Raw genomic sequence first — 9,624 nt, 5'->3', positions numbered from 1 at the left:
TGCGGGAGCATTCAACATCTTCAGATCGCCGCTCACCCTGCCCGGGTTGCGAAGAGGGATCCTTCCGCCGGACGTCGTGGCTCTTGTGCGCATACGTGACCTGTACGTCATGCATGCGGAGCAGTAAAAAAAACTTGTGGAGACAGCTAATATTCGGATCAGCTGTCTCCGCGCCGGAGCAATGATGAATTGCTCCTGCGCCCACAGTGGGTAGGAATGTTAATTATCGGACCCCGATAATTAACATACTGAATAGAGCCCTAAATGTCTGCAAAATAAATATAAGTTCAGAGTCGCAACGATATTGTTATTGCTCAAAGTAATTTTCTTTTGCGTTCTTCATACCATTTATAGCATTATTGATATGTCTTTATTGATTCTGTATAGAATTATGGCTCTTTAGTACTCTAGCTGAGTAATATTTTTTTTCGTCTATTTAGCAAATTGCTTTGAGACCCATAGAGCCCCGGCAGCTATGCTGTAGCTTCTGTTTACTTCTTAAGCTCTATCAACTCAACATAAACAGTGATTACATTGCCTATAGTGGTATTTGTACGGCTGCTGCACTTCTGCAAGCTACAGCTCCCTCCGCCCCCGTTCATCATGTTTATGTGATCGTCACCGCCCCTCTCCTTCTCAGCCTTTACAGAGCAGATATATCCTTCCTCCTCCTACCGGCCCTTCTTTTCCTCCCCACCCCTTTAGGAAGTAAAGTAGTTCTCCCTTCCTCTTTCTCTTTTTTCCCCTCATTCTTCTGCTTTTTTTTTTTTACGCCATCATCCACCTCCTCTCCCCCCAAGGAAACCCCATTACAAGAAGAAGGACACGATAACCTTTTTGGGAGAGGCAGTAATCATGAATCCCTCCAGCTTCCAAAAGCAGGGAGGACAAACCCTCATTTAAATGGAGGGCACTATTTTATAAAATATATTGTTTTTTATTTGATTTTTTAATGGACCGGATGATCTCCAAATGCAACATTGAAACCTACAGCTTTGCAGGGGAGGTGAGCTGGTGCAAATAACAATGTAAAATAACGAAGAACGAGGTGTTCTGTCAGATTGTCATTTAGGTTATTGTTCATCAAATATGTTAATGAATGAATAAACTCTGTTCCTAGTAACATGTTACAACAGTATATGATGTTTGTATCTGAATTATATGTATTTATTTAGCTTACCCTTTGTTATTATTTAACACTTCCTTTATGCATTGAATGATCTGAATCACCATCCTGTGTTTGCATCTGTCATCTATTTGTGTAACTGCATCTGTATATAGTATAAGATACAAGATACTGTAATTATTATACTGATGGGCATTTCAGTGGCTCTGCTTTGATATCTATTTCACCAAGCAGCAGGAAAGAGCCGTAGTGACGTCATCCCTGGGCATCAGTCAATGCAGTGCAATACTAGTATACAAACCCTCTCTTGTTCCTCTCCTTACCACCCTCATACCCACTTGTGTTCATTCTGTGAGTTTTATTATTCTTTGTAGCCATGGTATAGCACATAGGAACAGATGTGAAAATAGGAACCATTGTTTCCAATTACTTATACTATGTTCAGGTGCTTTCCACTATATTTTTCGCATACACTTTATTTAATTCTGTTTACTAGATGTTAAAATGATTGTTTCCAATGACCTTAATATGCTAATAACAAACACATGTAAAACACTATTACCGTTATTTATATAGCACCAGAATTTTCAGTTAGGGACAAAACCGTAGTAATTGAGACTGGGTAACAGAGGTAAGAGGGATTACAGTCTGTATAGAAAAACATACTTTTCATATATTTAGTTTGTGACTATCTTTTGGTGTGATTTTAAGGGCCTTTGTAGAAATAATCGCAACTCTGAACTAAATTGTACCCGCAGCGATAGCAATAACCTATGTCCCTGCGAAAATTCATAATTATGCACCTATATATTTTATTGACTGTTTCTAGACAAAGATGTGCAAAAGTTTTCAAAACTGTTCCGAATAATATTTGTCTCATTCTGTACTTGCCCACAAAATGTCACGTATTTCATCAGGAGAATTGGTATATTGCAGTCTCAGTCCTAACCCAACCAGACCACAAAGCGAAATAAAAAGTCATTGTATCAGCAGTAGTCACAGACTAAGGGACCTATGTATTAATTATTCTGGCAATGGTGCTTTTTGAAGTTTGGTACATAGGGGTCAGATGGTAGTACCCATTGATAATAATGGGGACTATGATCTGTAGTGCTAATTAGCACTCTGCCTGAGATTTCTGTGAAATCTCCTGGATTAGGCTATTACTACATGGCAACAATTCATAAAATTATGCAGAAACTGCAGTTTCTACATAATTTTATGGAAAACAAATGCTTGCTAAATAGGTCCCTAAAAGTGTTTTTAATGTTCTAGAGTTATTATGGCTAAATAACATGCATTAGGAAGACGAAACAAGTCTATTAGTTTTTTGTAACTGATTAAGTTTTCTTGGACCCAGTAAACCTATCTCTGGTAGGTAAGTACCTTATCTTAAAAGTATGCAGTATGTACATGTATACATGTTGTTAAGCTGGGTACACACTGGGAGATATATTGGCCGTTCATTTGAATGACTGATATATCGCAAGTACGTCGGCGGGTGGGCACCCCCGATGGAATGGGTATGGGTTCGATTCCCGTCAGCGGCAGCCCGACATGAGCAGAGTTCGAAGCAGCGGAAGCCCGACAGCGCTGGAAATCCCGATCGTGGATAGGTGAGTATCTACTAACCTAACCTAACCCTCCTTAGGGGTGCCTAACCCTAACTTCCCCCCCCAGGTGCCTAACCCTAACCACCCCCTTCCCCGCTGCCTAAACCTGTCCCCCGGGGGGTGCCTAACCCTGAGTCCCCCCCGGGGGTGCCTAACCCTAACCCTTCCTCCCCCTAGCCTAACCCTCCCGGGGGGTGCCTAACCCTAAATCCCCCCCCGGGAGCCCTAAACCTAACCCTCCCCCCCCGCGGCTGTCCGCCCGCGGCGCCCGGCATCACTACGATCGGGATGCCGGGCGCCAGTCTCCCGGCGTCGGGGAAATGCGGGCGTCTACATCTAGTCGCCCGGCATTTCACCCTTGCCGGGATATGACAGTCGGGAAGCCGGCTGCCGGTATTTAGGCAGTCGGCTTCCCGATTGCATACCCCCCCGATATGTCTGTGAACTAGGTTGTTCACAGACTTATGGCATTGGCTGTGCAGATATATTGGTGCATATGCTGTTGTGTACAGGTGACCTGCCGATCGCCCTTACACATGCTGCAGGGATCCGATGATGAGTGACAGCTCAACTGGGTAGGCAAATTTAAATGCCCACCCAGTTGTGACGTTGGGCCGGACACATCAGGCTGATGATTGGTAAGTGTATATGCACTAATCAATTGTCAGATAGGTCGCCCTAGTGTGTACCCAGCATTCGAGCTGCAAGAGAATGCTAATGACTGTTCTTGGCCGTCTCTCTGTAGCCGCAGGCAATGATTTAGATCAGAGCTTCTCAAACTCAGTCATTACAGTCCAGGTGTTAAGGATATCCATGCTTGATTCCAGATGATTAAATAAAATGAACTGAGGTGCTAATTAAGGGCCTCATTTATCAACTAGTTTTATCATTCACAACGAGTGATAAAACTTGCTGCGCATGATAAATGGTACTGTAGCCAATCAGCTCCCAACTATAATTTTCAAACAAATGACAGTTGGGAGCTGATTGGCTGGAGCATCATTTATCATGTGCAGCAAGTTTTATCACTCGTTGTGAATGATAAAACTAGTTGATAAATGAGGCCCAAAGTTGCCTTTGCTCAAGCTTGGATATCCTTAAAACCTACACTGTATTCTGAACATCTGATGTAAATATCTGTGCACAGTGTGTTCTATATTTTTGTCTATTATGCTGGCCATACACTAGTACGACCAGCATAAGAGGAGATTCATCTTACGATTTCCCTTGAACTCCCTGGCAGTCCCGGCCACCCGATTGACACACAATGTACATACGATCACACAATACGATGCATCGTGCGTCCGACCGCCCAAGCGGCGTCATTTGCATGCATCTGTCTTTAATAAAATAAACACAGATGCAGGGATGGTTCAGTGAGAACCATCTGTGAAAAAAACCAAAAAAACAGTGTTCCCCCACCCCCACCCAAAGAGCAACCAGCCTAGTGCTTTTAGTGACCCAGTGCTGGTTGTGCAACATACGGGGGACAAATGACATAGGGGTCCCCCGTATGTAAGCACAACCAGCACCGGGCTAGTTAGAACTAGCCCTGGTTGCCAAAATACAGGGGACAAACATCGTAGTGGTCCCCCGTATTCTGCGCAACCAGCACTGGGATCTGATCTGGTCCTAGTTCTGGAAATACAAGGGGGAAAAATGCATAGGGTCCTCCTGTATTTTCCAGAACCAGCACTGGACTTTTTCTAGCGGGGGGCTGATGCCACAGCCAGGGGAGCCCTTTCACCATGCACCCCAGCCAAAGCATCAACCCTGACCGCTAGTCGGCCCAGGCCGGGGATCCCTGGGGGGAGCTGGGGATCCCCCTCTCCAGGGCACCCCAGGACTAGGCTGATAGCCCGGGGCTATCCCCGGCACCCCTGGGCGGTGGGTGCCGGGTTGATTATGTAGTGTAGTGCATTTCAAATAGTTGAAAATATTGTCTTTTGCTGTGGAACTGCAGGTCCCAGCAAGCCTCCCCCGCATGCTGGTACTTGTAGAACCACAAGTACTAGCATTTGGGGCATTACGGGCCTGCTGGTACCTGTAGTTCCACTGCAAAAACAATATTAAAATAAGCACAGGACACACACCGTACAAAGTATACGTTTATTAAACATACATGCACTCACACATATACACACACATGCACACATACTCGCCTATGTATCCCTGTGAAAAAGTATCCATACTCACCGTCTCCTATGTGAAGTTCGGGTCCTCTTCGGTCCAAAGTAGGCATCCCCGGGCTAGGCAAAATAAAAAAACGAAAAGCACAGACCCACGTACTTAAGTACCGTTCTATAAGAACGGTACTTCCCGAATGAGAGCTTAGCGGCGGGATTTCACCATGGAAACCCTGCCGCTGAGCGTTCATTGTCTGATAGAGGCAAGCCTTTCATCTCTCAACCAATGAACGGTTCCCACCATTGTAGTCAATGGTGGGAACCGTTCATTGGCTGAGAGAGGCGTGGGCTGACATCTCTCAGCCAATGAACACTCAGACACAGCACTACAAAGGGTAATGCCAAGTCTGAGCTCTTCATTCGGGAGGTATCATCCATCGTGGTTGGTACCTGTTGCGTGGATCGGGTTTTCACTTTTTATTTTTTTTATTTTACGAAGTCCAAGGATGCCTACAGGGAGAAAGGGACTAGAACAGGTAATGTTGGTGAGTATGTGTGAGTGAGTGTGTAAGTATTAAAACTATATTGTCACGGTATGTTTGTATTGTGTTTATTTAATAATTTATTTCCAGGTGAACTACAGGCACCAGCGGGCCCTTAATGCCCCGCATGCTGGTGATTGTGGTTTTCCAAGTACTAGCATGCGGGGGAGGCTTGCTGGGACCTGCAGTTCTACTCCTAAAGACAATGGCCCTCATTCAGAGCCGTACGCTCTGAACAGAGCGCACGCTCTGCATGAGGGCCGGGCTCCTTTTTCATGGAGCGTCCTCCTGGACGCTCGTATAGCTGTGGGTCACCACCCACAGGCTATACGAGCGTGCATTTTGATGGCCGCGATGGTCGTGACCATCGCGACCATCGAAACTGCGAGCCGGAGCCTGCGGTTGAGGTTTTCAACCGCAAGCTCCGGAGTGATTTTGGCTCTATCAGAGCCAAAATCACTCCCACTGACATCACTAGTGATGTCAGTGGGCCGGCTTCTGACGGGAGGCGTTCCCGTGGGAACGCCCCCGTCAGGGAGGCACGCCCCCGGCACGCCCACCAAAGGGGGCGTGCTGTCAATCAACATTGACAGCACGCCCCCTTTGATCGGACACAACGAGCGAAGGAAAGTCCTTCGCTCGTCGTGTCTGGCGCATGCGCACGACGGAGCTCCCTCCGTCGTGCGCATGCTCAGTGCAGACCATCGACCCACTTGCGAGCGTACAGCCGCTCGCGAGTGGGTCTGAATCAGGCCCAATGTTTACTATTCTCTTTTTACACTACACTACTTAATCAACCCGGCACCCACCGCCCCAGGGGTGCCGGGGATAGTCCCAGGTTATCAAACTGGGGTACCCTGAAGGGGCAGACCCCTTTATTGGGGGGGGTCCCCAGGGATCCCTGGCCTGGGCTGACTAGTGGTCAGGGTTGATGCTTCGGCTGGGGGGCCTGGTGAAAGGGCTTCCCTGACAGTAGCATCAGCCCCCCGCTAAAAAAAAAGTCCGGTGCTGGTTCTGGAAAATACAGGGGGACCCTATGCATTTTTTTTTACCTATGTATTTTCAGAACCAGGACTGGCTCAGAGCCCAGTGCTGATTGCGCAGAATACGGGGGACCCCTACCTCGTTTGTCCCCCGTATGTTGCACAACCAGCACTGGGTCACTAAAAGCCTGGGCCTGGTTGCTCTTTGGGGGGGGGGGACACAGTTTAAAAAAAAAAAAAAAAAAAAAAACTTTTTTTTTTTTTTTTTACAGATGGTTCTCAATGAACCATCCCTGCGTCTGTGTTTATTTTATTAAAGACAGATGCATGCATCACAGATCTCCCCGTGTGTGCATCAGTCTTTTTCTTATTTTAACAAATGACGCCGCTCGGATGCACAATGCATCGCATGTGCAAATACACGGCACGATCGGCATACAATAATGATAGATATAATGGGCTGCACATCTGATCTTGCTATATGTTTAAGAGCTGCGGGAGCGTGCATCGGATCGTATCCTACCTTAAAAACGACACAATTTTCCACACGATTCATCGTACGACACGTCGCAATTCAGGCAATCGGCCCGAAATCGCATTAGTGTGTGGCCAGCCATATGTCGAAGCTGTAAATCAGGCATAACAAGTTCTGCTGCATGTTGCCAAAACAGTGGAATCTGTTAGAAAAATGTAAACAAAAGCTTGTATTATGCTACCGGGCACAAAATACGAATGATTTGAAAAGGTATTAATTTTTAGATCGAAAATAAACCTAGATTTAGTAGTACAGTAACTGAATTTTATAGTAAAGTCATTCATAATAACTCTAGTGCCATATAATTTTTATATAGCATTGTACACTGAAATGTCCTTGCATTCTCCCTGCCTGATCAGGCCAAGAGTCCTTTTGAAGCTTCCAGATGAATGGGTGGAGCTTTATCAACCCTAGAACCGTTTAAAAGAAAAAAAAAAACAGCCCCAAAAAACACTCAAAACTATAATTTAAATACTGTTAAATATTCTACCAGTCACTATAAGTTTTGGGGGCCTGTATCATACCCTCCAACATTTCATTGAGAAAACCCGGTACAGGGGCGTGACCACGATGAAAAGGGGGCGTGGTTACATTTAAAGGGCGTGTGTACAGGGCTGTACATGGGGGCTGGAGGCAGCAGGCACTGGCTGGGCTCTGGCTTCTGATCACCGGCGCTGGCATAATTACGTCAGCGTCAGTGCTGACTGCACTACAGACCACCAGGGAGAACGCAGCGGAGCCGCCTGTCACTCAGCAGCGCTGCGGGAGTCCTGTATCCCAGCAGCGCTGCTAAAGAATTCAGGAGATTGTACCCCACCGGTACAAAACGGTACAGCCTCTGTTGCCGGTACAGACCTTTAAAAAACGGTACTGTACCGGCTATATCGGTATAGTTGGAGGGTATGCTGTATATTAATAAATGTGGCACTGCCGTGATTAGTATCAGTCCGTATCGCAAGAGATATTTTAATTTTGAATTAAGATATCCCAGGTATGTACTAACTGTAACTTGCAGGCATAGCTATAACTGCTATCCTTGCTAGTTACTTTCCCGGCATATTTGATGAGTCTTTCACATTTCTCCAGGAGAATCTGACACTGCACATGCACACAGTATTGATGGATGCAGCGGGAGAGGGATTGTAAGTTTCCTCTCATACAAGATTGCCTCCATAGAATTAAAACCGTTTACACCCTCTGAGGGGTCTTTGGAGTTTGGTACATAGTGGTCAGACCATAGTCCCCATAATCATTATGGGAACTGCGGTCTGCAGCGCTAATTAGCTTTCTGCAGGAGATTCCTGTGAAATTTGCTGCAGGGATATGGTCAGTATCCCGGCACATTGGATACCGGCGCTTGGAATACCAGTGTCAGAATCCCGGCGCCGGCATCTCAAAGGTAAGTAGCGGTGTTAGGGGGAGGGTTAGGTTTAGGCACTAGGGGGAGGTTAATTTCAGGCATCGGGGAGCGAGGGTGAGGGTTAGGATACCTACCGACAACTGTCTGTATCCTAACCCTGTTGGGATGCCGATGTTGGGATTTTGACCGTGGGAACCTGGCCGGTGGCTTCCCGTCCCCAACCCCTCATGCCTAATACTATTTGTACATAGCAACACTTCAGAAAATTATGCAGAAACTGCAGTTTCTACGTAACTTTCTGAAACAAGTGCTTAAATAATAGGCCCCTGGTGCTTTATTAACTGTTCACTGGTTCAGTGTTCATGGAGACATTTTGAATTTGAATATATAAATGCTCAGTGATGGGTTAGAACTGTGCTCTGCTGTATGGGCAGATGGGATGTGAGATGTATTGTTTGTGTCGGGGTGCTGCACCTTCCTAAAAGCAGGAGTACCGGGTCCTGTGTAACGATATAATGGGGTAGAGGGTGCGGAGGGTGCGGACGCCCTATGGGTGTAATGCTGGAGTAATAGTGTGTTGTGGTCTTTTGTGTTCGATGTTGTTTGTGGAGTGATGGGGTGTAGGGAGGGAAGGGGGTCTAATGGACTGGAGGTGGTGGGTGAGGAAATGAAGACAGAGGCAGAAATGGGGGCCAAAGGGTTTATTGGAAAAAAACAGTACTAATCCTGTTCGGTCCCAGACACCCAGGTGGGGTGAGCGATCCACTTGGGGGTGTGTGTGGGTGGAGACTGGGGAGGTGAGTGGACCCTTTTAGGGGGCTCCTTTCCGTGCAGTTCAATAGACCGGCACGTTACCCCTGCTGGACCTTTGGTCAACAGTCTTAGGATGTCTCGGGGGGAGGGGAGTGGTGGGTTGGCAGCGGGTCTGGCGGTTGTGGATGTACACCCTGGCGGCGTCCCGCGCAGGGGTATAAGTCTCGGAGTCACTTACCTACCGGTAGGATTTGTTGGTGAAAAAGGCTTGGGCTGCTGGTAGCTGGTGTTAGTTTCCTTTTGCAGATGCGGTGTTGGATGGCTGGTGCGGTGTCAGCGGTTGGAGGAAGCTCTGTGTGTGGTAGTGGCTTGCTGGTGCACTGTGGGGCTTGGTGCACCGCGTTGCTGGCGTTCTGTTCCCGCTGCCTGGTGGGTGCCTGCTGGTGTGGATCGCTTAGGGATTGCTGCTGGACGAACAGCTGTGAGTGGAGCTGGTGTTGGTTGCTCCCAGGGGGCGGTGCGTGGTCGCCTGGGTCTAGCAGGTGGAGTGGTGATCAAGAGGGGTGCGAAGGGCTTTGCTAGGTGT

At 47.2% G+C, this 9,624-nt stretch overlaps 1 protein-coding gene across 2 annotated transcripts in view; it reads left to right on the top strand.

Annotated features, from left to right (window-relative positions):
• Positions 1–679: 679 nt before the first annotated feature.
• Positions 680–9,624, top strand: part of CCNI (cyclin I) — a 53,780-nt gene continuing 44,835 nt past the window's right edge. For both annotated transcript variants that reach the window (XM_088457129.1, XM_088457128.1), the window contains exon 1: positions 680–1,006. The gene's annotated coding sequence lies outside the window, so the exon portion shown is untranslated. The remainder of the gene's footprint in view (positions 1,007–9,624) is intronic.

The sequence above is a fragment of the Taudactylus pleione genome, unplaced genomic scaffold (genome assembly GCF_031769625.1).
Source record: "Taudactylus pleione unplaced genomic scaffold, aTauple2 ptg000739l, whole genome shotgun sequence".
Classification (NCBI taxonomy): domain Eukaryota; kingdom Metazoa; phylum Chordata; class Amphibia; order Anura; family Myobatrachidae; genus Taudactylus; species Taudactylus pleione.
Note: the sequence above shows the minus strand (reverse complement) of the source record. Positions and strands in the feature narration are given on the sequence as shown.